Here is a 27,989-nt window from a genome sequence, read left to right on the forward strand (position 1 = left end):
ATATTACCTAGACATGCCATAATTTATTAAATCCATCCCATAGTGTTTAGTTAACTCTAGTTTCCAAATTTTTACTACATGACTAATTCCTCTATGAATAACCAACTACATATTTTTTTCTGAACATCTCTGATTATTTCCTGAGGAAAATTCCACAAAGTGAAATTATTGGGTCAAAAGAAATGAAGATCTGAGCAAAGTATTAATAGATGGTATTTTGGGCAGAAAAGTAACTCTGTAAGCTATAATTGTTTAGGCGCTAATTGTGTCTGACTCTTTTGCAACCCCATGGACTGTAGCCCGCCAGGTTACTCTTCCCATGGGATTTCCCAGGCAAGAATACTGGAGTGGGTTGCCATTTCCTTCTCCGGGGAATCTTCCTGACCCAGGGATTGAACTTGCGTCTTCTGCATTGGCAGGCAGATTTTTTACCACTGAGCTATGAGAAAAGCCCTTGACGTAAAGTACTGGACTAATATGAAGTTTATAACAGCTGCCCTTTTGGAGGAAATTTTAATTTCCAGGATAGTGGTTCTGAGAACTTACTGTGCTAATCACAATCACCTGGACAGCTTGCTGCTCTCTTCCCCCTGTTTCCCTCTGATTCATTAGGGTGGGGCTTGGAATCTGCATTTCTAACAAGTTCCCTGGTGACGTTGATACTGTTGGTCTGGAAAACCACTGTACCAGACACAACCCTGGGTGTTTTACGTGGGTCATATAAGTTTCACAGTTGAGGACTGAGACTCAGAGAGCATCTGACGTCATGAGGCTAATGATAGCAGAACTGGGGTTTGATTTCAAGTTTGATCTTTCAAAGGGTGATGTTTTCCCACAGGCAGCCTCGTTTCTCTCTCCATCAAATCGCCTACAAATAAAATATTTAGAATGTCTTCATATCAAGCACCAAAGGTTTCCGTGTAAACTCCCCTTCCAGTCTATTAAGAGTACCCCAGGGAGGAGAGAGGTTAGGAAATATTTGGCTGAGAATTTTTTCAAGGGAACTGGTTCAATGAGTTATGTTCCACCATTCATATTAAACTACAGTGCTGCTTCCCCACCCTCCAGTGGCCTCACTGACGTGTGGACATTAAGAGACTCATTTCTCATCAGTTACTGTAACTGTCTAATAGTTCTTCCTTGGGAGAGAGCTTTAACTTCTCCAAAAAACAATTTCAGGCTTCTTCATACAATAGCCTAAATTACAACCTGTTTGTTCAGGCAACTCAATAAATAAATCATATCAGTGCAAAAAACAAAGAACTCTTGTCAAACTGGTTGGCTAATAATTCCCAGTAGAGCAAACACCCAGTAGACTGGCAAAACATGAAGCCAGGTTGGCTTCTACCAGATAGTTTAAGAGAGGTGAACATTTCCTAACCCACATCCAGCATCACCAGGTAAATCATTCACATTTCACAACTAAAGACATTCTTAAAGTTTAATTATGGAATTTTTTTACCTCCTTGTTATCTTGTGCTCTTGTTATCTTGCTGCCTTTTAGTGTGTTAATGATTGTATGTATAGATCATTATTATATTTTTGCTTGTCATTCTGTCTTAATTTATTCATCCTGTGAGCTGAGTACTTTGCTACAAGGAGTAAAACACGTTTTGCATGACTTCTAGTATAGCTCCATTGGATGTCAATAACCTGAGAAAAATTGGATGTAGATACCTGTGCTATTCAAATACACAATGCAAGTGCATTGCTTCCATTCATGTTAAAAATAAATTCAGTCTGGGATACTCTGCCATGTAAGACAAAGCAATACATTTCAGTAAGTATTTTATTTAGACCTTATAAGGAGTCTTGTACAGCCTCTGGTTTTATCATTTTCAGTAACTCCCTAACTGGATACGGGAAATTCTTGGGCAAAGAACACTTGGAAGTCTTTTTGTGGAAAAGTGAGTGTGTTCATGATCTGGGTTTCTCTAGGTACTGGAACTAGTATCCATGGTTGACTGTTTTGGTGGGAGAAGGATGATAGCAACTAGAATTGTCTGAAGAATGTCCAGTGATGTCCTATAACTATTAATAAAAGAATTAATTTTCAGATTTGATTATAGCCTGTTGGGAATGCTGCTGAAGGCATGTCTACACCTAGGTTAGAAGTTTGATTAGCTGATTCTTAAGGATCTTGTAACACACACACACACACACACACACACACACTAGTGAGTGCACCTAAAGAAAACATGTAAAAGTGTGGGTGAGGAGAAAAAGAGAACAGAATCACAACTACCTATCGTTTCCTAGGGAGTATCTGGGTAAGAGACGGGATTAGGATGAGGCAGGAATGTGTATTTTGTAAAAGCACGATATCCTTTTTATTAATAACAAACAATACTTTCAGTATTTGTCCTCCATTTAGTGTCTTTTAGTAAATGTAGAGCTTTCTCCAAACCCAGTAATTCAAGACTTACATGTTTGTGGGACTATATGAAACATCAGTGTTTAGCACAACTTTATTAAGTGAAATCCACTTAGCCAGAATCACTTTGAAAATTCTACTTTTAGAAACATGAGGAAATTACCTAAAACAAACTCCTATTGATGACTTAGTATTTTAAAAAAAGAATATTTTCAGGTCCTTTTTTTCAGCTTAACATATTTTTAGACAATGATTATTGATATGGTAATAATTGCACCAGAAATTCTTTTATCAGAAGAAGACTTTATTATTATTTTACTAAGAAAAGAAGGTATACTAACATATTTCAAATGTTTTCAGTAATAAGGATGAAAACAAAAGAAGTTTTCTGTTCATCACTGATATAGCCAGAAAATTTAATTAGCCGGTGTACTCCTGTTACTTATTGTATATGGAAAACACCACCTACAAATTAATAACTAGGAATATCGAGTACTGGTGTCAAAATTTGTTTTATATAAATCAGAAAAACCTAGCCCTAAAATGCCCAGATACAATGACCAAATAATTTTTAAAATGTTTTTAAGCTTCATGTTGCACTGTGTGTGTATACAAGGAGTGAGTTAGTTTCTTTGGGAATGTCATAGGTGTATTTCCAGCAGTCAAGCTCATTTGAATTACAGAGGCTGTGAAGAGTAATATATCAACACATGGATTCCTGTGTCTGGAATCAGAATTTCTGGGCTTCCTCTCCATTCACTGCTTGCCAGCTGCAGGCCCTTGGGCAAATCATTTCATTCAGTGTTCTCTGTGAGATGGGCAGGAAAAGCAGCAAGACTGTAGAAGTCTGAAGATTCAAAGAGATAAACATGCAACACGCTTTTCACAGAGCCTGGCCCTAAGCAGGCACCAAAGAAGTCTTACCTTTCCAATCAATACTTCATATTATGAAGTTCTGTATCTTTTTTTAAAAAATTGTGGTTAAAATATATATAACATGAAATTGACCATTTTAACCATTTCTAGGTGTTCAATTCTCTGTTCTTTTTATTTAGAGGGAAGCTTTGGCCAATATGCAAATATCTGCATATTAATACTGCGCAATTTGCTTTAGCCACAAACATTGAAGAAAGAATCAAGAATATATAAAAACATTCAGTATGAAAAGCAAAAGTTCTCTTCAGCTTTATAATTTAAAAATGAAGGATAGAAAAGCATGAAATAGCTTCTTCAAAAGGCTCAACAGCATTTCACACACAGAGAATTTATTGAAAACAATCCCTTTCAGTAACTGTAAAAGTAGAACACTTTTAGTAGAAATGATACAGAAAGATATAAACTGAAAGGTAAAAGTCTCCCTTGCTCTTTACAAATTCCTTTCCCTTCCTACAATATTTGCATATCCTCCTAGAAGTGTTTTATGTATCTATAGGCATATAAATTCGTGCGTCCAGCTTTTCAGATGGAATCACACCATAACCACTGTTTTTCATCAAGATGTTTCAAGCTTCAAATAATATCTTTAAATATCTTTAAAATAATTCACTCACAAATGCAATTATGTAGGTATGTCAAAACTTATTTACAAAGTTCCTAATTGATGACATTAGAGTTCTAGTTTCCTTCTTATGGAAAACAAAAACAAAAATACCTAGAATAAGTGCCTTTGTACATAGGTGCATAATTTTGTAAACAATGAAGGTTAAATTCCCAGCAATGAAGACATAGCAAACTATTTTAAAGATTCGTGAAAAACAAGATACACATGAAATAAAATTTATTTGGAGCAGATTGTTGTATTGTGGATCTCCAGGGTTCTAACGACATTTTGTCTTCTTAGAGATTAAATTAAAGCATATAGCTTCCTAGAGGAGTGTTTAAGACGCTGGAATTCCTTACCGGTTAGACAAGATACTTAAATTCTCTGAGTCTAGTCTTGCCTAAAGTGGCTATTGTGAAAGTCAAATGAGATGTTGAAAGTAAGCATTTCGCACAGTAGCATTTAGCATTAGTAACCTCTCAATAAATAATAATGAAGAGTTAATAATTACCTGGTGATAATGACTATTCTTAAGGAGTGCCAGACCAATGCCTCTCAAATTCCCAATTTTTAAATACTAATGTTAGCAATTTAAATTATCCATTTGTCATTTATGTGGTGTGCATTCCCTCTTACACCTGAATAAATGAAAGTCCCTTAGTCGTGTCCGACTCTTTGCAACCCCATGGACTATACAGTCTGTGGAATTCTCCAGGCCAGAATACTGGAGTGGGTAGCCATTCCCTTCTCTAAGGGATCTTCCCAACCCAGGGATGGAACCTAGGTCTCCCACATTACAAGTAGATTCTTTACCAGCTGAGCCACCAGGGAAGCCCAAATGAAGATGTGAAGACTATTATTAACTCTTCTCTGGAACTCTTTTATTCCCAAGTTTCAAATATCTTATTTTTCTTATTCTTCTTGTTCCCTGCCCACTCCCCGAACCGGTCCTCCCCTGCTCCAAAGAACTGTTTCTCAAACAGTGATGCTTCAGGCCTTTATCTGCTTTGAGACAGGCCCAGCTGCACATTCGACAAGAAACTTGGTCTAGAACTGCAAGTAGAGAAGAAAATGATGTCCCTTTTAAGAATAGGTCCACTGAGCACTTAGTAATGAGCAAAGGAATAATTACAAGAAGATCTTGGGGTTTGCGGGTGGTGAAGCCTTGGAATCGCTTTCTGCGGGGAGGGGAGTCTCACTCAAATCCTCCCGCTGGAAACCGGAGCCTGCGGCCAGGTCCTCTGCAGCCGGTGACCCAGCTCTGCCCCTCAGGCGGCCCTTAGCTGAGGAGGGAAGTGAGAAGCAGGAGCGTATGGAATACAGTATTTATTTATATGTTTTTTTCTGGGGAGGGCAACAATACAGCTGGGGCTGGCGGCAGCAGGGGCGCAGCTTCCGGTGTCCGGGGTCAACCTGGCCTCGGGTCTCCTGGGCGGTGGAGCTCGTCTGGGGCTGTGCGTGGGGCTGCCAGGCCTGGCCCTTGGCTCACCTGCATCTACTCTGAAAACTGAACACAGTTCCTTTGCTGCTTAGATAGGCTGCGTGAGTTCTGCTATTTATAACCAGTGCCTAAACCTCCCCCTGTCCCAGAGCGCCGAACTCCTCCCATTCCTCACTTCGTCGTGGAGCACCCGGGTCCTGCCCATCACTCAGGCGTCTGGGAGTCCGCCTTGACTTTGGTCTCTCTCTCAGTTTCTCTCGACAGTTGCGTGGTTGGTCTTTCTACATAAGCTCTGAGCCCCCGTGGTTTATTGTTCACACAGCTACTAGAAAGAATTAGAAAGAACTTTTATTTTTCCTTACCTCCCAATGTTTCAAGTACTAGATTTTTGGTTGTAGTGTTCTGGTTTGATAAATGCTGGTTTTAGTTATGTTTCCTCAAAGCCATATTGAAGTCATTCTTCAGGATGTTTGGAATATTCTCCTGCCAATATTTGGCGATTGGATGAGTTTTATATTTTCTGTCCAGCTGCTTTGTGCAAAAAAACAAAGAAGAAGAAAAAGAAGAAGGGTAGAAGGTACAACTATCAAATATCAAATATCTTGGTTTGTTGATGTTGTTGTTTTTTAATCCACTAACCATGTGACTTTTAACAATCCCTATAGTCACTGTGTTTCACATATTCACCCGAGTAATGAGGATAATATCTAATGTGTATTTTTTCTTAGAAAAAATCTGAAGACTTCCCTGGCAGTATAGATGTTAGGATTCCGTGCTTCCAATGCAGGGGCATGGGTTTGATCCCTGGTCGGGGAACTAAGAACCAGCAGTCAAAAGGAAAAAAAGAAAGAATCTGAAACTATCACTTATGCTCTCAAAGGGAAAATGACTCATTGCATCCAAAGCCTTATCATTCAGTATTGTCTTCTGAACATGATTTGTGTCTCTAAATGCTTTAGTGGGTAGCCTAAGATTATGGGGAAATGGGAAATGCACAAATGTGTTCAACTTCTGGCACAGGACACTTGTGAGAGGAAGTGCTCCCTTCTTTTAGACTTTTTTCTCATTTGCTGGATGTAGTCAGTGTGGGTGGGGCCATATGGTACCACAGGGTGATGTATTACAGCCCGACCAGGGGACTGTGGGTGCCAGACATTGGGCATCTGACAAGATCTCCCCGATCCACTTCCCTCAGGTCACCTTTCACATGAGAGAAAAACTGATTTCTTCTCGGGTAAGCCACAATCATTTTGGACTTTTCAGGTGTATAGTCAAACCTAACTCTAAGTAATACACACCTGTGATTTAAAAGCTTTTTTAGCACTTAGAAAATACTGTATATATGTTATTCATATTACTTCTTCAACAATGGTATAAAAGACAAGGAACAAGAATTGTTATTTCCATTTTTTAGAAACTTATCTTTCAGGGAGTTAAGTGACCAGTGCAGAATCAAATAACTAGTGAAGAGAGAATCTAGATAAAGGGAAGTTTGATACCTTTGTGCAACGAATCACATAAGTGCAGATGTGCAGACAGAAATACAGCACACAGACTTGGAGGAAGACAGACCTGGCTTCAAATTTTCTATTTTATCATCTTAGGCAAAGTATCTACCTTTTCTGACCCTTGTTTATTACCTTCTAAGCGTGTAAACAGTACCTCCTGGGATTGAAAATTCCAAATGCAGTGAGATTTGTGAAGCTTCTAGTCCAGGGTGCAATATACAGTAAGTAGATGCATAGTAAACCAAGCTCTTATTGTGGATAGATGTTTATCGGCCTGAAGATGTTCAGATATGGGAGCAAAGGAATGGAGTGGAGAGACTAGAGAGTCTGCTTCATCTTGAAATCCCAGATGTCTGCAAAGAATTTGAAATATTTTTATTTCTTTCTGGTTCAAAAGACCAGATTAGTTAGTGGGCCTGGGGATGATCATGTTTTTCTGTTTCTCCTTCCCTCTATTTGGAGGGAAATGTCACAGGAAAAAATGTCTTTTGCTTTCAAGCTCCTTACAAGTTTCAAGAAGAGGAAAAAGGACCCATTCCCAACAATTTAAAATTTTCCCTTAAAGAAATAGATGTAAGAATTTCTAGAGAAGCATGTTGAATTTTGTTTCTCAAATACTGTTTGAATGCACCCTTTAAATATTTGGCATCGGGTGGGTATTGTGTTGTATAATGGGATTAAAAGGAGATTTATGAGCTTCTGGACTTCCCTGGTGGCTCAGAGGTTAAAGCGTCTGCCTGCAATGCAGGAGACCTGGGTTCGATCCCTGGGTCGGGAAGATCCCCTGGAGAAGGAAATGGCAACCCACTCCAGTATTCTTGCCTGGAGAATCCCATGGACTGAGGAGCCTGGTGGGCTACAGTCCACGGGGTTGCAAAGAGTCGGACATGACTGAGCGACTTCACTTCACTTATGACCTTCTAGAGGGGGCTAAGACTTATGAGTTTCTTAAGTGGGCATTTTAGTCAAGATCAATGAAGCATTGGCAGCCAATGTGCTAAGTGATGTGAGCATATCAGGTATGATCTGATCCAGATTCTGGTTTAAGTTAGGTCCAATTCATACTGCAATCAGTGGTGGGTCAAAATAATAATGTGCATCAGAATTTGCTGTGAGATGCATAACATTTGTGAACTTATCAGCCACGATATTTTATTTTCTCTTTTTCAGACTCAACTAGATGAGAAAAATGTCTTTCAAGCCCCTCAGACCTTTATAGAAAATTATTCTAATATGCGGGCTTCCCAGGTGGTTCAGTGGTAAAGCATCTGCCTGCCGTGCAGGAGACACAGATTCAATCCATGGTCCAAGAAGATCTCCTGGAGAAGGAAATGACAGCCCACTCCAGTATTCTTCCTGGGAAATCCCATGGACAGAGGAGTCTAGTGGGCTATAGTCCATGGGGTCACAAAGAGTCAGACATGACTTAGCGGCTAAACAACAGCATTCTAATATATACCAAGACTTGCACTTGTAGTAAGTTGATGTTTATTCGCTCCTATTTTGAACAATTGGCTTCATTGAGGCATCACGTCACTTATTGACACCAGTCTTAGACAGTGTCTGTTTGATGAAAGGACTCTGGTAATTCAACTTTATGTCGGAACACTCCTCACTCTAAGACACAGCAAAATAGCCCAGAGCAGCAGCTGTTGGAACGACTGCTCTCTTTTCCTCTCAGGTTTGACATTTCCGAGGTAGGATTTGATTACAACTGGCAATACAGAATTATGGGCATATAGATGAGGTGCAGAGACCAGAAAATATTGAGAGATGAAAATAACAAGGCTGTAAGGCAGGCTGTGTTACATTCCCTTATCAGGTTGTGAGAAGTAGGAGAAGAATCCTGCTGAGAAATGCCTCCTTGCTTCCAGAATAGAAGAGACACCCTCTGACCTGGTCCAGTCAGGATACCTCACGGCACAGGCGCCAGTCTGTGTGGTTCCTCTGAAGCAACCAATGTCTCAGGCAGAATCGAATTCAACTACAATAACTTTTCTGAGGAGAAAAAGGAGACACTCTAAGCTTGCGTATACTTATTTATTTATGTGCCATTTGGGGACATTTTGGAGACAAGTCATAAATCTCCTCCCACAGTTTAACTTCAATTTGAGTACTTCCTCAAAGTTCAACATTCTGTAATTCATTTCTTACTCTAAAAAGTATTATTTCTTTCTGCATGTATTCCTTCCTCCATTTTTTTCATTTTACAATTTATCACCAAATTTGTTGTTGGTGATCTCGAGAGTTCCTGTTTTGAAGCCTTAATGCCTAGGAACAGATAAATAGTAATAATAATAATACATGTATATATGCTATAATCACAGAAGCATTTAATAATATATGCATGGATATATTTACTCTTGTATAACCTACAAAGGACTTTTCACAGACATTATCTCATTTAATATTAAATACAACAATAACAAACCAACCGTCCTTCTCTTCCTCCTGGTTACCATGAGCTGGGCAATGTGCTTATATCTCTAGAGATAAACAGTCAGGGGAGAAAAGCAATGAGAAAATATACTTTGATATATGTAAGGGCCCATGTGTGCAAGCTCAGTCTTTCAGTCATGTCCAACTCTTTGTGACCCCCCTCGACTGCAGCCCACCATGCTCCTCTGTCCACGAGCTTCTCCAGGTAAGAATATTGGAGTAGGTTGCCATTTCCTCCTCCAGGGGATCTTCCTGACCCAGGGATTGAACCCATATCTCTTACATCTCCTGCACTGGCAGGCAAATTCTTTAACACTGAACCACCTGGGAAGCCCAAGGGATCACGAAGAGTCATTAAATGCTAAACTAGGCATGAGCAGTCCCTGGAGGGATGGGCCCTTTGCTGTTAATTCTACTTGTCATTGTGCAAGTGAGAATCTCTTTGGTCCTGGGTTTGCTCATTTGCAAAATTATTAATAGAGCAACATACCTATGCTGACTCCCTCACAGAGTTACTTGAGAATCAGATGACATGGGAGAAAACATTAACATTTTGTGATTTGCCAAATGAAGAATAAATATTTCTATTGATTTTTTTCCCCTGCATTTGACTTCTGCCAGCATTTGTAGTGCCAACCTAAACAAAAGCCTGTCTATTGAAAAACAGAAATGATCAACATATTTAGAACTAGATGAGCATGGTCTAATAGGCTCTTGGACATTTTACTTTTCTTATAATCAAAACTTATGGGTATCTGTCTGGCAACCAAGTACCTAAATTACAGTCTAATGAGAATTATTCTTAAAGAGAGCCACGATCTTATAGGATCTTCTATCAATAGGACGTTTCTATTTTTCTCAAAGTAACATTTGCAGACAGCTCTCATATAAATCACATGGCATGGTTATAAACATTTCTGATTTCTGCACTCTACTTTTACCTGCTGAATCAGAAATTTCAGGGTGGGGCCTAGAAATCTGCTTTTTTAAAGGAAAACACACCAGTTGAGACAGGCCTGCTAATCCAAGAACCCAGAATATACTGGCTAAAGTTTGCAAGTTGTGAGAGAACATTTGTTCCACATTTCTTTCCAGCTGTAACAAGATTTATCTATCAACATTTTATTAAAAGCAGATAGTGTGTGTGTATATGAAATAGAAGCAGCACTGCATCAGTGCACAATTTGACATCACTTTCTTGAAAGCACTTTGAAGTCATGTTTTCTCAGCTTTCTTTCGTTGGATGGTGCATTCAGAAGGGAACGTTGGAAAGAGTTTTCTCTTCCAATATTATTTCTGGCCTCTATTCAAGAAATAAACAGTCTCATAAGCTGTTACTGATAACCAATCAGTAACTCTCCACGTGAGGAGGAGGCCTCCACTCATTTCAAGCAAGAAAATTAAAAGTCTCAAAATGTTAGCAATTTGTACTGTGTGCTGAAATAAAAAAGTGGGAATTTTGCTTTTGGTGTTCAGTGATGTGAAATAATGTAATGTTGTTTCAGAAGCTATAGGCATATCATCAATCAGCTTCATGGTACATAAAACTGATAGAGATTGATTAGTATTTAGTCCACACACATTTATTGAACAAGAACTATGTGCCCAGCACTGGTACAGATCTAGAGCTGAGGAGTAAATAAAGCGAACAGGTTCCTTAGCACTTAACCTTCTAACAGGGGAGGCAGAAAAATAAAGAAAAAGCTAATATTTAACAGTTCTAACATCACATTTGAAGATGATAAAGAGTAGTTGAAAATGGTTTGCTCTGCGACGACTATGCTGAATTTTAAAATTCTGAGAAGTGTAAAACTAGAAGACAAGCTACTCCATCACACACACTGATGGTCCCTTTATGGTATAGTCAATACATATAGTTCTGATTGATCTTTTTTACCCTGAGGCACAATCCAGTCTGCTTGTCATTCCTGACCTTCTTTCACAACTGTGCCCTGTATAATGATGCTCAGAACAGCAGCCACTAGGGATATTTGTTTTCTGTTCCCTTTTAGCACTTCTAACTCAGACAACCAAACCAGTTTGAACCAGTTAGAGCATCAGAGCCATTCCCTGGACTCAACCCAGAGCCTATGGACATTCTGTTAGCTTCAAGACTGCAAACTAATACCCAAGTGTACCAGCCAAAACAACATCCTTTTTTTCTCTTTGCTGTGTTTTCCATACTTAAAGTTGTAATATGACCCTATCTGAAAACCTTGCTGCAGAAATTTCTTGGAAAAGAATATGCAATTGATTTGTGTCTATGAAGTTTCCTGCATTGTAAGCAGATTCTTTACCGTCTGAACCACCAAGGAAGCCCCCATGTTATTTTAAGGGAGGAAATAAGCCCACTGAACAAAAAACACCAACAGCCCCACCCTTTTTTTGGTTCAAACCTGACATTTCAGACCAAAGTGGGGAGCCATGTTTTTCAGATATATGGGCAACAGAGAGGATGTTGCTATTGTGGTCTGAATTAGTTTGATAGGTGTGTTTGGTTTTGATTTAATTTTTCATTTTGTCATTCTGCTTATAGGAAAATGTGCTCTAGGAGAAAATACACATGAAGGTTAAATCTCACATGGATTAACTAATTACTTGCAAATTGCAGCCTTCAGCAATTTTTAATAAAAGAACACCATCCGCTTCATGCTAAACTGTAAAAATGGATTTCATTTTCATAATATTAATGTTATTCTATGGAACAGTGCTATTAGAAGAAATCCCAGAAGCGAACAGGGTACAAATTATAGAGCAGCTATGTAGAGATGGCTTCTAATCATAATTGAACATGAATAAGAACAAATAAATCAAGGAAGAAACTCCTCCACTTCTGTTGACCTAGACATGCCAGTTTTTTTTTTTTTTTTTTTGACATGCCAGTTTTAAAGCCAGATAAATATCCAGCAACCTGCAAGGGAAGTTACATAGCAGCTGAGAGAGTGACAGTCAAGCCCATCATGACTGGGGACACTCGGATATAGCAGAAGCACAGGAACTTGATTTTGAAATCAGATTGCATACTTGGAACTGCCACTGTTCCCAACTTAAGCTCCTTGGCAGAGATGCTAGCTGAATGTGCACATCACCGAAAAACATTGCCCAGACGGACGGCAGCAAATACACTCTGGGCAAGCAACTCACCTCCCAGCTGCAGCCGCAGAGCTGTGTCTGCTAAGGGCATCTCATGGGGACGGTGCCAAGGCAGGCAGGCGTGACTCTAGGGGAGAGAAAGGGCTGGAGCCGTGGGGGTTTGTCCTCTCGTGTGTGTTTCTAAATATCAACGTGGACTTTGGAAAGCTGATGGGGCTTGGCTTTTCAGGTGAAACCTCATTATGAGGAAGTGATGTGTTTGCAGTAAATGTCATCCTTAGCTGGTGACCCTCAAAAGCTGAACTGGGGTCAGGTCCCATGTGCGGCTTCTCTCTGTACCCATCCTTGTCTGAGGCTGCTTTGCCAAGCACTTCACCTTCCAGTACTGCTGTCAGGGACAACAGAGACCTTCACCTTGAAGACAGAATAGCTAGCTGATGGAAAGGGGTCAGCTCTGAGGGCAGCTGGGGTGCTCTGAGCTGCTTTGGAGCTGTGGCCACGGCCTAAAATCTGCATCATTTCAGTGTAGACAGAGGGAACTGCTTTAAACTATATGCACTGTTTTCTTGTTGCAACATTAGTGAAGTGAAGTTGCTCAGTCGTGTCTGACTCTTTGTGACTCCATGGACTGTAGCCTACCAGGCTCCTCAGTCCATGGGATTTTCCAGGCAAGAACACTGGAGTGGGTTGCCATTTCCTTCTCCAGGGGATCTTCCCAACCCAGGGTTCAAACCCGGATCTCCCGCATTGTACGTCTGAGCTACCAGGGAAGCCGGTTGCAACATTACCTGAGTCCAAAAAAGCAAAAAAACACTGTGCTCATGAGCACTTAGTTTCAAGGAGTCACTTGAGTGATAAGACAGTGTCCCTGGACCTGTGGCAATTTTAAGAATGTGATTTTTGTTTAACCCACAAGCAAAAGACCCAAGAGTTGTGGCATCAGAACAGTTGGCATGCTTTTCTAAAATATATCTCCCAAACGTGAATTTACTAGTCTTCCATTAAACAAGGAGTCTTACCCTGTCTGAAATGCTAAGCATGTGTCACCCTGAAAGAAATCGTTTATAGTTATCTTTTCCTGAGTCTCATTTAAAAAAAAAATAATTTTCCATTATTTTAAGAGAAAAACTAGGAAATACTAAGTTGTTTCTCATCAATCCAAGGCTTTTTTTCCAAATGTACTTCTGTATCTCAGTTTTGGGAGGGATGCAAGTGTTCACTGTTCATTGCCCTGGGGCTTGGGCCTTAGATGTTTCTATCCCATCATCCAGACAGTTCAAATCAGGAGTGAGGTGCATTCGAGCTGGGCTTCTACTCTGCCAAGAGGATTATCCCTTAATGACCGGTCAGCATTTTCATCCCAGCGAGTTTGACCTTTCAGAAGCAGAGGTTGCTTTGAATTTACACAAAGTAACTTTGGGGACAAATAAAACCAGAGTTTGGGGTGTCATCCCTGTCCCCCTCATTGCCTGCTGTTCCCAGCTTCTGTTTCTTCATGTGGACATTGCAAATACAGCGACTCTTCAAAGAGGCCTTTAGTTCCGAAAACATTTGGAGTTAGGGCAACATTTGCATAATTCTATTAAAGGCTTATACCTCAGCTTTGAAAAATATTTGCGAAAATGTGATTTAGGGAAAAGAAAATCTTATCTTTTGGCCCAGAAGGTGCATCATGGAACTAAGCTTGTTAATGTTAGGCGTGCATGGTAAGCACCAAAAACTAAAAAATAGAGAGCCTGGAAGGGTTTCTTTGATCCTTCTTCAAGTCCCCAGTCATCTAAAGCTTGAGAGAGAGATGGATTTTCTGTTTCTTTCGTAGAGTCACCAACTTAGAAGCTGGAGTCATATTATGGTGATGGGGGACACCGGTGTGTTTCTGTAGATTTTAAAATACAATTCATTGGTTCTTTTCAACTGAGGACATTTCATTTTGGTGTCATTACAGACAGGAGGAGATCTTCCACAGACCAAGTTCAAGACTCTGTCATCATGCCTGTTTCGATCATATGGTGCGGCCCATTATTCACAGGTTGACAGCCAGTCTGGCAGACAGTTTTCATATTCAGCTCCTAAAAAAGGAACTAAACACCTTCAAACAGTGTAAATATTACAACACCAACTGCAATTAGAACCTCTCCTAATGTAGCACATGTCTCCATTAAACTACCTGCTACTCCAGGAACTGAAAGCTGGGTTTCCAGATGGTGGCTTGCTGTCAGGAAAGGTGACCACACCCTCAGAAGCCACCGTTCTAGAACTTTCTAGAGCCTTATGCCTACCCTGGTCTTTCGGGACTCATGTCTCATGCAGAACATGCTAAAGTCTGGGTTTTTACCCTGATATATGTCTTCATTTTTATTCCGTATTCACCTGAATTTTTTCCAGAACTAGAATAAGGCTTTTAGATCTCCTAAACTATTAAGCACATAAAAATACAATTTTATTTTTTAAATAACATAAAATGTATAAGTCTAGCAGAACAACTTGTCTTTTCTAGGTGCTTTTTTGATTATAATATTCTGAATGCATTCATTAAAGTCAAAAATTTCTGAAATTTGTTTATTTATGCCTATAGGGTAAAAGACGCTTACTCCTTGGAAGGAAAGTTATGACCAACCTAGACAGCATATTAAAAAGCAGAGACATTACTTTGCCAACAAAAGTCCATCTAGTCAAGGCTATGGTTTTTCCAGTAGTCATGTATGGATCTATAAAGAAAGCTAGTGCCAAAGCATTGATGCTTTTGAACTGTGGTGTTGGAGAAGACTCTCGAGAGTCCCTTAGACTGCAAGGAGATCCAATTAGTCCATCCTAAAGGAGATCAGTCCTGGGTGTTCATTGGAAGAACTGATGTTGAAGCTGAAACTCCAATACTTTGGCCACCTGATGCGAAGAGCTGATTCATTTGACTCATCACCGGGAGTTGGTGATGGACAGGGAGGCCTGACGTGCTGCACTCCGTGGGGTCGCAAAGAGTCGCACATGACTGAGCAACTGAACTGACTGACTGATAGGGTAAAATCCACAGTAACTGTTGGGCTACAAGCTACTCACTGGCCACAGTCTCCCACAATCTTTCCTGCCCACTAGCACAGCATGATGACTCATAATTGCTTTTCAGTATTGACGGTTTTGTGCTCAGTGGCTTCAGTCACGCTGACTCTTTGCGACTCTGTGGACCGTAGCCCACCAGGCTCCCCTGTCCATGGGATTCTCCAGGGAAAAATACTGGTGTGGGTTGCCATTCCCTTCTCCAGGGCATCTTCCCGACCCAGGGATCGAATCTGTGTCTCTTACGTCTTCACATTGGCAGGCAGGTTCTTTACCACTAGTGCCACCTGTCTGGGAACACCATTGAACATTTTGCTGGGTCCTTATTACATTTCTAAGGAAAAGCCTTTTCCAGATAGTTTTGGATTCTCTCCTTTTGATTCGACCCTAGGTTGTACTCCTCTTTCCTGACAAGTTATTTCCCTTACCCTGTTTTCCACCCGTCTTGCTATCTGACTGCAAATTTCATGAAATCAACCTTGAATTTCTTGAGAGGAATAACATTTAGGATAGTTTTAAAATAATTTTTATAAAGCAACTTATGTGTAACTGGTAAATGCTTTGGGAAATTAGACACATCTGGCTATCCACACATAAATACATGTGTAGTGTTTTGTTACATATGTAACAAGATTTATGTGTTGACGATGTTTTGGATAGAAATGGAACTCTGTTGAGTAGAGTTGCCTTTTAGGATTGAGGCCTGAAAATTGTGTCCCAATTATGTAATACACAAGCAAAGTTATGTTTCTGTACCTGACATGGGGCAAAAATTTGTAATGTTCAGCCAAAATCGCCACCTGAGGACACAGAGAACAAAGAAACAAAAAGCCCTAATCAGATTAGAGTTTAATGAACCAGTCTCAGGACAGTTGTGAACTCGCAACTGCCAAGCCATTCCAATGAATAAACAGCGGAACAAAACTTGGAGAACAGAAATTCTCCTTAATTATTTGCATTCTTTGGGTAGCTGTAATTATAATTGTAGGCAATTTTTCATTGCCTGTTACAACTTGTGCCCTGGTGGTGTATTTTTCAGTTGCGGTTGGTTGTCTGTTGCAAGATAGTTATGAGGATGATTAAGATGGGTGTAATTTCTTTCTGAAATATGTAAGGGATAATAGAGATGGATGTTTCAATTTAACTAGAATTTGTAAATGAATGGCAGTTCCAGGTTAGTTTTTATATAATGTAGTAAACTATTGCTAGACTTAAAATACACCACACACACTATATTATAAATTACATACTTAGAATTAAAATATTAGAAGTTCTCATAGCTAGTGAGAATTTATATATTTGCTCCTTTTTTCCCTAAATATGGTTTTTTTTAAAACAATGGTTATTTATTTTTGGCTGAGCAGGTCATTGTTGCTGCACAGGCTTCTCTCTAGTTGCATCGAGTAGAGGCCTCTCTGCATTCAGCTGCACAGGCCTCCCATTATGGCGGCCCCTCGGGTCGAGGAGCATGGGATTTAGGGCTCATGGACTTCAGTAGCTGTGGCTCCCAGGCTCCATAGTTTTGGCACACAGGCCCAGATGCTCTGAGGCACACGGGATCCTCTCAGACCCAGGATTGAAATTCCATCCTCTGCAGTGGCAGGTGGACTTTCCACAGCTGAGCCACCAGTCCGTGTGTGCTAAGTCACTTCGGTCGTGTCCTACTCTTTGCGACCCTGTGGACCATAGCCCACTAGGCTTCTTTGTCCATGGGAGCCACCCGAAAAGCCCCTGAACATGGACTTTTAAAATAACATTTCTTTTCCTGATGACTAAAATAATGTGTTTATTTTAAAGTAGATGGAAGATACACACACAAAAAAGTCAGTAAAAATTACCCATAATCCTATAATCCAGTGATATCTATTCTGTTGACTAGGAGTGAATATTAACTCTGTTAACTAGGAACAGGTACCCTTTAGCTTTTTTTTTCTACACATTTTTATTCTACAAAGTTGGTAACATAATATAACTTATTTAATTTTTTATTGAAATACAGTTGATGTATAATATTATATGAGTTATACATGTGCAATACAATGATTCACAATTTTAAATGTTATGCTTCATTTACAGTTATTATAAAATATTGACTCTGTACCCCTGTTGTACAATATATCCTTGTAGCTTATTTTCTACCTAATAGTTTGTACCTCTTAATACTCTACCCCTATATTGCCCCTCCCCATCTCCCCCTCCCCACTGGTAATCACAACTTTGTTCTCTATATCTGTGAGTCTGCTTCTTCTTTGGTATATTCACTAGTTGGTTCTGTTTTTGTTTCCACATATAGCATTTGTCTTTCTCCTTCTGACTTATTTCAGTTAGCATAATGCCCTGCAAGTTCATCCATGTTGCCACAAATGGCAAAATTTTATTCTTTTAAAAATTTAATTATATATGTGTGTGTGTATATATGGGCTTCCCTGGTGGCTCAGATGGTAAAGAATCTACCTGCAACGTGGGAGATCTGGGTTTGATCCCTGAGTTGGGAAGATACCCTAGAGAAGAAAATGGCAACCAACTCCAGTATTCTTGCCTGGATAATCCCATGGATAGAGGAGCGTGGTGGGTTACAGTCCATGGGTTCGCAAAGAGTTGGACACAACTGAGCAATTAATGCAACACCTATACTTATATATATATGTATGTATACATATATATATATATCATTTTTCTACCAATTGCTGTTCTTTCACATCACATTTTTTAATAACTGCGTAGTATTTTTTCATATGTGTAGTATGAAAATGACTCTTAGACCTGACAAGAGTTACAAGGGGAATTTACAACTTCAGGCCATAGCTGCCATGGCAGGATGATGAGTGGGGCTGCAGCCTCTTATTTAAGTTGAAGCTATTATTTTCTTTGATTTGCTTGAAATACCTTTAGGTGGTCAAGCCTCCTTCTATTTGTTCTGTTCCAAGTGTGAGGCCATACCATTACCTGTTATTTTATATCTGCCTATTGTAAGCATTTTAATTTCCCACCTGAGTTTGTCACCTTTAGTACAGGATGTATAAGAGTTAAGGAAAATGTTAAAGGGACTAAAGATGATTGAAAATTATTTTTCTAAAATGTCAGTCAAGTTTAAGTGGGAACTACATTTTTTTCACTGTTAAGCACAACTGCTTCATCTCATGTAACTAGCATGACTTGCCCTCTGTGGTGTCCCGTGGGTGCTTCCAGTGTGCTATTTGGAGGGGAAAGAAACAAGAAATTAGGCAGATGAATCATAATAGCTTGAGTTCAGTTCTCTTGGCAGCAGCTTTACCCAGAAGTCTCACTTTCTGTTTAGTCCTGGATAGGATCGGCTATGCTGTGGTAGCAAATCAACCCTGAAATTTATGTGGTACAGCAAAAAAAAAAAAAAACTAAAAAACCATGTACTTACTGCTCCCATAGAGACTGATGGAGTCTGGCAGAGACTCCACTTCATCCATGACTCAGCCATCTGTGAGGACGCCATCTCACCAAGTTTGCTGCTATAGAGGAGGAGAGGCATGTAAGCTCACACCAGCCTTTAGGAGCATAATCCCAGAAATTATATGTGTCTCTACTGCTCCCAATCCCTTGGGTAAAATTAGTAACATAATAGAGGGGTGGAGAGCTGGGAACTGTTTGGAGTGCATGGATATTTGATGAGTGTTGTCTCTGCCACCGTTCTTGTATCAAGCCACGGAAGCCAAATTGAGATCTTCTCAGTGAGTGAGGACAGGGAATCAAAAGGATTATTGGGATCAGAGAATCTGGAGTAACCAGTAAGACCATTAAGACCTGAGAATCAAAATAGTCTGAAGAACAGTTATGGTCAGAGTGGGAACAAACTGGCCAACACAGCTACTAGACGGCTGTGACCAGATAGAGTGAGACCAGAGAGAAGACATGGCCCCCAAAGCCAGGACCGTAGGCCTCTGGCTTGGAGTCTTTAGAAATGTGGTTTACGAACCTGGTCACTCTGGTTCAGAAAACTTTAGAAAGAACTTCAGAAAGTGTGGAGTTCCAGCTCTACCTGAGAGCTACTGAATGAGAACCTCCTAAAGAACAGCCTACACGTATCACATTTTAAAAACTATTTCTGATTTATTCTGATAATACTAATGGCTGGCGGCTTGGTGGTAAAGAATCCATCTGACAATGCAGGAGACATAGGCTTGATCCCTGGGTCAGAAAGATCCCCTGGAGAAGGAAGTGGCCACCCACTCCAGTATTCTTGCCTGGAGAATTCCCTGGACCAAGGAGCCTGGGGAGGGCTGTAGTCCAGGCAAAAGAGTCGGATACATCTCAGTGACCAAACAACAATGACATTATCAGAATGATAATAATTATTATTTGAAAAGTTACTGCTTGGAACAGAAGGAGGTAGAAGATGTCCTTGGGAAGAGTTGCCGGTGAGGGAGTGAGCCTTAGAAAAGTGGTGGGAAGAGCCACAACCCTTCCCTGGTTAAGGCATCCCAGGTTATGGTTCTATTGCTGGGTGATTGTTAGCATCACAAAGCAGAGTAAATTCGGCTCTGAGTCATGGTATCATGAGTAGAACCACTTCAACCAGCTACCTGGTCAGATGCTTAGTATGTAGATGGAGATCACACTTCATGGTCCTGCCATGTTAAATGGTCTGACTTGGCTAGTCCCTGCTTCTTGGTCAATAATATACCATCTAGCCACCAGGGGAGCCCCCAGTAGGTAGCACAGCACTGTTAAATATGCAGAGGTGTCTGAAAAAATCCAATGCAGATAAATCTCCAGTTCTACACAGAGCACAAGAAGAAAATCTTATTTTTGCCTAATGGCTGGAGTTTTTACCAATAATACATGGTTTTGCATCTGACTTTCTCTAGATATATCAAAATACAGCAAGGCCACAACCTGGGGTAAGTACCAAAGAAATAGTAGATAAATACTGTTTACAAAATGAAGAGTGGAGGACAGAACTTGGGGTGATGTCAATGAATGTGTGTCCAAATATAATTTCACACAGCTGAGTAACAAATGCCGTAAACTGGACTTCTGAAATGGGAAGCAAAACAAGGACCAGGCAGAGATGTAGGAGTTAGCTGGTGTCATGAACTCAAGGAAGAAATGTGAACCGTTCATCTTAATTCCAGCAGAAGTCCAGCTGGTTTGCAGTTGTTTTTCTATCACCAGAGCATGCCTTCTCACTCCATATTTTTAAAGCTGCTGGAAGCACAACCGACTTTAGAGTTTGCCCTCTTAGGCTTGTTTTTTTTTAAGATTATTTCCATGCTTTATACAACTGCTCTGTTAGTTATAACCACAGTCATGATTCATTAAGACCACAGCAGTGGATTTTGAAAGTAATTCATCTGTTTTCCTTTTATTCCATCTCACTCTGTATTTGCTTAGGAGTCCTGCAGGTGGCTGGCTGGTCAAGCTGGGAGAGTAGGGTTTGGGTGATGTCTGCGCCTGAGTCACGTTCTGGGACATGTGAGTATTTTCAAGCTAAAGGAGAAAAGTCCAGTAGACATGCAGGGAGCCTTCCTCATCTACCTGAAAGAAAAGACCTGCTCTATGTTGTTCTTAAAAGGCCAATATTTTGAAATTCCAAAGGGGCAGGTTCAAAATGAAACATCTTAAACATTTAAGCCATCCAACAATGACATTGACTTCCTGGGGTATTATTGATCTCCTCTTCTGCACTAAGTTCTAAATGTTGGAGCTCCTCAAATTTCAGTTTGCGGCAGTCTTTTCTTTCTACACAACTTTTTTCAGCTCTTCATTGAGTTCCATTGTTCTGAATACCATGAACATGTGATAACCCATTATTTTCTCTAGCCAAGTATCATCTCTGATATCATCTATTCAACCATCTCTGTGACCTTTCACTTGAATGTTTCATGAGCATCTCAATATGTGAAGAATACAACTCTTAATTCCTCCTCATACCCTTATCCCAAAGTCTAATTATTGCCCTTGTTCTGCCCGCGCTCAGTCAATGCCACCATCATCTACCTGTTACGTGCCTCGAACTCCTGGCCTCTCTCTGCCTGTCCCACTCGAAGCACTTCAAATCAGTTGCCTCCACACTTGGACAGAAAACACCAGTGTGTTATTCATTGGGTTTCCTTGGAACACTGGCATAGAGTAATAATATTTGATGAATCAGTGAAACATGTAGAATGTTCATCAAGAAATACTAATAATTCCTATAATCTATTGAGCATCCACCATGTGATAGGTGCTTTAAATATTATAAATCTATCCCCTAACAGCAACTCTTCAAAGTAGGTAGACAAGAAGAAATCTCACTGAACTAAGAGTTTGGTAGGGTTTTGCTTTTATGAATTTTATTGGGCATTTACTGTGGTTGGATGCTTTCTATGGCATTTATCATGACAAATATCAGCATAGTGCTAGGTGTTTTATGTATATTATCTCATCTAATCTTTATCAATACCTCTAGGGTAGGTTTTATGTACCAGTTTTTGTGAATGAGGAAACTGAGTCTAATAGAAATTAATCAACTTGGCTGAGGTCAAACATTAACCAGGAAGTATTGACTGGTATTTAAGCCCTAGTTCATTTGGCTCCTGAGGCTATATATTTCCCAGCTTTATCACAGAATAATCTCCATCAAGGGTGCCAACGTTTTATGAAATGTTTCAGTAAGTGACCTTTTAAGTTTCTTCTAATCAGAATTTTATTAATTATATAAAAATCCTCTATAAAAAAAATTACTCTACCACTTAAAAAATAAAAATAACTGTAAATTTCATAGAAAATCTATAAATGTTCTAAACCTACACAGAAATTCCACCTGATATGATCGTAAAGACATTTCTCTTTTTTGTAAGCTTTGGTAGTTTTCAGAATAGAATTCCCATCTGATTAATATCTGGATGAAATTAACCAGCTTGGAAATGATTCCTAGAGCCACAATAACAGACAGTGCAGGACGCCACCACAGGCTGACTCACTACACAGAACATCTAGTCACTCAAGGACTGTTGCTCTCAATGATCCAAATTTATTGGGAATTATTCTGAGTACCTCTGAACAAAAAGGACCTTAATACAATTAGCATATTGCTAAAAAGAGAAACGTCGATGCTAAAATTCTCTACCTATCTATATTTAGCTCATATGAGTCCTTAACTATATTTATTATAGTTACACAATTATATGGAAATCATTCCATGCCAACTCCTCCATTCCACCATCATGTTAAAGAAGGAAATTAACAACAATGCCCCATATGACAAATATTTGCCAAAAGAAAAGAGTAATGTGAGAGTCAAGTGAAATAATGGAGACCTGGAACACTGGGAATGCAGTGTCATTTTTTTCTGAGCAATCCAAGATGTTCACATGCCATAAACCTATGTGTGAAGTCAGGAGATTGAGGCCGAGGAAGAAACACCAAGAAATCTTGACTTCTCTTTTTGCCCAGCACAAGTGGTCTTGGCATAAATGTCACTTTTCCTTCCTGTTAATCTATATCAGGCTCTAAACTAATCAGGACAAACTGCTCTTTGAATTCACAAGATAAAAGTATTCTGAATAATTTCAAAATTATTTGCATCCACATAATGCTGCTGCTGCTGCTGCTAAGTCGCTTCAGTCATGTCCGACTCTGTGTGACCCCATGGACAGCAGCCCCCCAGGCTCCTTTGTCCACAGAATTCTCTAGGCAAGAATATTGGAGTGGGCTGCCATTTCCTTCTCCACCACATAATGATAGCAGATACTTATTCAATGTTACCAGGTGCTGTTCTAAGTAGAGCCAGGATTAGAACACAGGGAATCTGGCTCCACGCTGGGCTCTTATTCGTCACACTATGATGGGCTATTTCAACAAGTCCCCTAGTGAGAGGACCCATCTGTTTGCATCTCACTCTGGTGTGAAAGTGGAGCCACAAACTTGATCAGGAAGCTTCATCTCCACTACTGACATGGGGACCTTGAGTTTCCCACATCACTCACAGGTGAGCTGAAATCCACAGCTTCAGAAAGAATGTCACAGACCTGACTCATTGCAAGGGGATGAGGAGCATAGTGTGAAGAGTAAGTGAGGGGAACCCTCTACCGCAATGTCCTGGGAGATGGATGGAATTATAGAGGAGGGATCTTGAGGGGTGTGGTTTAAGAAGGTGAGAGTTTCAACTTTCCCTCTCCTAGTTTAGGAATGCTTCTAATATTGTCCTTAAATTGAAAAATACAGATGCTTGCCTTATTAAAACATCTAATCTTTCTGCTCTGGGCCAAGCAAGTGGACAAGATGGCAAGGGAAGGGAGGTATATCCCATCCCATCACTTCAGTGAGTCCCATACAGAACATGCACTTTTCTGAATGAACCTGTTGGGTTCACTCAGACTCCAAGCCTGGGAGGTGTCTAAAGTACAGGGGAAGAGTAGCTGAAAGTGAGAGCTCAAGTGAGAGGGAGATACCATTCTACTTACATCTGCAGGTCGGGAGAGCATTTCTGAAGCTTTAATGTGCATTTGAACCACCTGGAGATCTTGTTAAAATGCAGATTCCCATCCAGAGGGAATAAGGGAGGGCTTGAGACTCTGCATTTCTAACAAGTTCCCTAGTGATACCGATGCTGCTGGTCTATAGACCACATTTTAAGTAGCAAAGAGCTATAGGTTGTGTAAACTGGATGGGAGAGAGACCTTATACACCTGAGTTACACATGTATTCTCATTGCCCTTCCCTCTTTATTCTCCTGGTCTCTTATCCAGTTGTTTAGGGAAGAGCTTATATTCCTCTTTTCACTTGTCCTGAAGGAAGGTCATGAAGATCTTTTTGTATAGTTCTTCTATGTATTCTTGCCACTTCTTCTTAATGTCTTCTGCTTCTGATAACCATGATGGTGTGATCACTCATCTAGAGCCAGACATTCTGGAATATGAAGTCAAGTGGGCCTTAGGAAGCATCACTATGAACAAAGCTAGTGGAGGTGATGGAATTCCAGTTGAACTATTTCAAATCTTAAAAGATGATGTTGTTAAAGTGTTACATTCAATATGCCAGCCAATTTGGAAAACTCAGCAGTGGTCACAGGACTGGAAAAGGTCAGTTTTCATTCCAATCCCAAAGAAGGGCAATGCCAAAGAATGTTCAAGCTACTGCACAATTGTACTCATTTCACACGCTAGCAAAATAATGCTCAAAATTCTCCAAGCCAGGCTTCAGTAGTATGTGAATCGTGAACTTCCAGATGTTCAAGCTGGATTTAGAAAAGCCAACGGAACCAGAGATCAAATTTCTATCATCCATTGGATCATCAAAAAAGTGAGAGAGTTCCAGAAAAACATCTACTTCTGCTGTATTGACGACGCCAAAGCCTTTGACTGTGTGGATCACAACAAACTGTTGAAAATTCTTCAAGAGATGAGAATACCAGACCACCTGACCAGCCTCCTGAGGAATCTGTATGTAGGTGAAGAAGGGACAGTTAAAACTGGACATGGAACAACAGACTGGCTCCAAATCGAGAAAGGAATATGTCAAGGCTATATATTGTCACCTTGTTTATTTAACTTATATTTGCAGAGTACATCATGAGAAATGCTGGGCTTGATGAAACACAAGCTGGAATCAAGATTGCTGGGAGAAATATCAATAACCTCAGATATGTAGATGACACCACCCTTATGGCAGAAAGCAAAGAAGAACTAAAGAGCCTCTTGATGAAAGTGAAAGAGAAGAGTGAAAAAGTTGGCTTAAAGCTCAACATTCAGAAAACTAAGATCATGACATCCAGTCCCATCACTTCATGGCAAATAGATGGGGAAACAGTGGCTGACTTTATTTTTTTGGGCTCCAAAATCACTGCAGATTGAGACTGCAGCTATGAAATTAAAAGACGCTTACTCCTTGGAAGAAAAGCTATGACCAACCTGGACAGCATATTAAAAAGCAGGAACATTACTTTGCCAACAAAGGTCCATCTAGTCAAAGGTCTGGTTTTTCCAGTGGTCATGTATGGATGTGAGAGTTGGACCATAAAGAAAGCTGAGTGCTGGAGAATTGATGCTTTTGAACTGTGGTGTTGGAGAAGACTCTTGAGAGTCCCTTGGACTGCAAGGAGATCCAACCAGTCCACTATAAAGGAGATCAGTCCTGGGTGTTCATTGGAAGGACTGATGCTGAAGCTGAAACTCCAATACTTTGGCCACCTGATGCAAAGAACTGACTCACTGGAAAAGAACCTGATGCTGGGAAAGATTGAAGGTGGGAGGAGAAGGGGACCACAGACGATAAGACATCATGAGTTGGCATCACCAACTCAACAGACATGAGTTTGAGCATGCTCCGGGAGTTGGTGATGGACAGGGAAGCCTGGCGTTTTGCAGTCCGTGGGGTAACAAAGAGTCAAACATGACAGTGCAACTGACCTGAACTAAACTGAGGGAACGTCCATAAAAATAATACTCCTGCCTTTTTTGTTGGTTACACTCACATCACCTAAACCAACTGCCTTCAGATTTGCACAGGGGACATGTGTGTATTACTCATAGTTCCGTTCAAATCACTGGTACATAAAGAGGAAGGGAAGGGCGATAACCATCCTTTCTCTGTTGTGCAGTGTGAGTCCAGGCAGATGGCACTTTTATCTGGTCCCAGGTGCATTCATTCCTCATCCTGGGATAGTTGTACATTTTGTCAACTCCAATGCAGTCCTCCACTGTTATGAATAATAGAAGGTATGGCCTATTAAAAGGTGATGCTGGGGTCAAAGCTGAAGGGAGACTCCAGAAGCAGTGACTATTGAGTTTGAATGCCCAGAAAGATTAGTCTGCTTGAGCAAGCAGCAAGAGCATCCCCCCTGCCCTGTACCTCTGAGTTTACCAAGGGAGATGGTTGAGAGCACGCATCCATATCCAACTTAAACTCTGGTTAGAAGACTCAGTTCAGAATCGTTGCCTCCTTGAAACATCAGTGGAGAGAATGACTATTTGCATTTTTCAAACTATTTTCATAAGATATGCAATGGAATTAGGAAACCCAAATTTAGATTAGGTGCAATGGAACTGTCTTCCTGAGAGACAGAAGGTAATTATAGAAAGGCCTTTCAAAGAAAAGTGATGGAAACACTTGCTAATGTTTCCCCGGGACCTTCATAGAGCTGGGTTACAGGGAGAGGAAGCTGGTCTGTATAACCTATTACTTCTTTTCCCAGGACAATTCCATGACCGGTTACCACTGAAGAGAGCCAAGACAATGAGTGGAATCAGGCCATGCGTGGGGCCAAGATAAACTGGGCTAACGCTCCAATGTCCAGAATGGCTTGGTGCCTGGACACCACCCCTGTGAACACCAAGCCTCCTAGCCCCTGCCTTGCCTTTCTGGTAGGCGAGATTTCCCCACATGCTACCACGCCACCAAACCACATCTAGCAAGGCAGAAGCTTGAGTATGTTATTGTATTACAACATTCTTATAATATTTCCCTGTGTCTTCTTGAGTTTATTTTCTTTTCAAAAAATTTTATTTGAACATGGCTCAAAAATCAAAACTAAACAAAGGTGCACGGGGTAGTGTCACTTTTCCCTGTCCCCATCAACCACTTTCTCCCCCCTCACTAAAAGTTATCACTGAATTTCTGTTTACCTTTTATTCTTTTAGCTGTATATTTTTATGCACATACGAGTAAATATTCTCATACTTCTATTTCTAATATGAAAAATCGAGCTTATTCTTCTACATTTCGCTGTTTTTCTGGTTTTTTTTTACATTTAAAAATATATTATAGAGGACCTCCTTGGTTGTCCAGTCATTAACAATCCACATGCCAATGCAGGGGACACAGGTTGGATCCCTGGTCAGAGAAGATCCTATATGCCATAGAGCAACTAATTCCTCAAGCCAAAACTACTGAAGCCCACACACCTAGAACCTGTGCTCTGCAACAAGAGAAGCCACCGCAGTGAGAAGGCCATGCATCGCAACTATGGAGTAGCCTCTGCTCGTCGCAACTAGAGAAAGTACCTGTGTAGCAATGAAGACCCAGCACAGCCAAAAATTAACTAATTAATTAAATTATATATATAGGTGTATATATACCTAAATATTTATATTTGATACTTATATATAATTTAATTAATTAGTTAATTAATATATAGGTTTCCCCAAAGCAGTATATAGAAATCATCCTCGTTCTTTTTGACAGCTGTATAATATTTCAATATATAAATGTTTTCATTTCAGTTAAGCAGTCTCCCAGATGCTGTACTATTGCATAGTTTCTAGTCTTTTTTATTATGAACAATGCCGCAAGAGGCATCCTTTTGCATATTCTATTTTCCTTGGGTACATGTGCATGCTGAGTTGCCTCAGTCATGTCCAACTCTTTGCAACCCTATGGATCATAGCCCACCAGGCTCCTCTGTCCATAGGATTTCCCAGGCAAAAATACTAGAGTGGGTTGCCATGCCCTCCTCCAGGGAATCTTCCCAACCTGGGGATCAAACCCACGTCTCTTATGTCTCCTGTATTGGCAGGTGGGTACTTTACCACTAGTGCCAAATGGGAAGCCCTTTTTTTGTTTGGGTACAGGTGTAAAGTTAGATTCTGG

At 40.3% G+C, this 27,989-nt stretch overlaps 1 long non-coding RNA gene across 2 annotated transcripts; it reads left to right on the plus strand.

Annotated features, from left to right (window-relative positions):
* The first annotated feature begins 1,331 nt into the window (after window positions 1–1,331).
* LOC122684321 lies at window positions 1,332–26,858 on the plus strand. 2 transcript variants are annotated; one of them, XR_006337990.1, is made up of 3 exons: window positions 1,332–1,400; window positions 20,814–20,894; window positions 26,596–26,858. It is a non-coding gene; the product is annotated as an uncharacterized LOC122684321 (long non-coding RNA). The 2 variants fall into 2 exon arrangements; XR_006337991.1 differs by lacking the exon at window positions 1,332–1,400 and adding an exon at window positions 5,322–5,456.
* Window positions 26,859–27,989: the final 1,131 nt, after the last annotated feature.

This window comes from Cervus elaphus, chromosome 26 (genome assembly GCF_910594005.1).
Source record: "Cervus elaphus chromosome 26, mCerEla1.1, whole genome shotgun sequence".
NCBI lineage: Eukaryota > Metazoa > Chordata > Mammalia > Artiodactyla > Cervidae > Cervus > Cervus elaphus.